The sequence below is a fragment of the Pseudomyrmex gracilis genome, unplaced genomic scaffold, assembly GCF_002006095.1.
Source record: "Pseudomyrmex gracilis isolate BER0280 unplaced genomic scaffold, ASM200609v1 scaffold_2240, whole genome shotgun sequence".
NCBI classification, from domain to species: domain Eukaryota; kingdom Metazoa; phylum Arthropoda; class Insecta; order Hymenoptera; family Formicidae; genus Pseudomyrmex; species Pseudomyrmex gracilis.
In genome coordinates, this window is record NW_018022824.1 from 16,088 (window position 1) to 17,827 (window position 1,740).

Here is a 1,740-nt window from a genome sequence, read left to right on the forward strand (position 1 = left end):
CGGCCGTAACGATTTACATCGTTACATATAAAATTTTGTATCAGTTAATGTATATTGTAATGTATTGATTCTTACCATTAATCAACTTGTTAGTATTATCAATAAAAACATTAAAGTTCTCATCAATAGAAAGATCATCTTTTGGTGAATAATTTTCAATATCACCATCAGTTATATTATCACATATTGTCAAAGTAGTATTAAGCTTTTGACTTATAGTGCACGGTTCGGTATCACATTCATTGCTTAACAGATCGCAAGTGTCTTCTGTATTTCCAAATATCACATTTGATGTTCCACTATTTAATAAATCATTNGTTTTAACAGCTTGCAANGAATCTATAAAACCTGAAATTTTAAAAGTGCAAAANTGTTTATTTTNAATAAAGTAAATATAGTTATACCATACTGCATAAAAATTGTCTGGTGCAGAATGTTTTTTAGTTTAATTAAGAACATGTATCATAGTCTTACNACTTTTCATGCTGTTGCTACTACTCCTATTCAATATACTAAGATTTTTATCATTAGAAAGAGCATCAACTGTTTCAATCGTACACGCAGATTCGTTGTTATAATCTGTGTTATTTTTAGTACTACATAGCGTNATATTAGAATCAANTTTTAAGTTTTATCACTTTGCTNAGCATCACATTTGCTGTTTAACAGATTGGTAGTATCTTTTTTATTTTCAAATATTACATGTGAGGCCTCAATATGTAATGTAGCAGTAGAATTAACATCTAGACTTTCAGATTTATCTTTATCTGTATCTTCAAATTTAGAACAATCTGACATATGAAAACTATCATCGTTATTTTCCTCAGATGTAAAAGAAATATCATATTCAAAAGTATTGNTTTTAATTCTACATTCTGATGTTAAATGTTTTTCTCCCAAGATAGTAGATTCTGCTTTTGGAACAAATGTGTTACTGAAAATATTATCATTGATGTAAGTTTTGTTTTCCCTTAAAAAAACATTTAAAAAAACTGTTAAAACTATTATCTGTAGTATTATTTAACAGCATATTATATGTAATAGTATCCATCTTTTCTGTGAGTGAAAGTCTTGTCTGTTTTAGTATTACGTGATTAGGTAATGGTACATTTGATAAAATCTTGACAGAGTTTGTAGGATTGTTGATATTCTCATTGACAGTTGCATTTTCACAACTTGAATAAGTAGAGTTGAATTTATTGCAACACTGAACGTCTTGTGTTAAATTAGAGTGATCANATAGTATCAAAATGTTTCCAACATTATTAACATTTGATGTAGAGGTAGGACACATAGTATACCTATTACGTACATAGGATTAAATTAAAAGATACTGATAATGACTNTATGTTCTCCTATTATATATTTAAAAACTTTTATATGTGAACATACTTATAATGGTTAATACAAAAATGTAATGTATTATATTAAGAGACCATAGTAACATATAATTGTAACATAGTTTTACATAATTACACTTAATGTAACATAGTAGTATTGTAATGTAATATATTATTGTGACATTTAATATAATAAAGTAACATATATCTGAATAAAATAAATTTGTTATTCTTATTTTCAGAAATTTTGTGTTTAACGTATCTGCTATTTTTTGCAAACTAAAGTGAGTNCCTATAATGACAAAACGATTTTGAAATATACATATTGAATATTATATTATTGAATATTATATTATCCTTATTGAATATTATATTATTCTGCACTTTTATTATAAAGAAA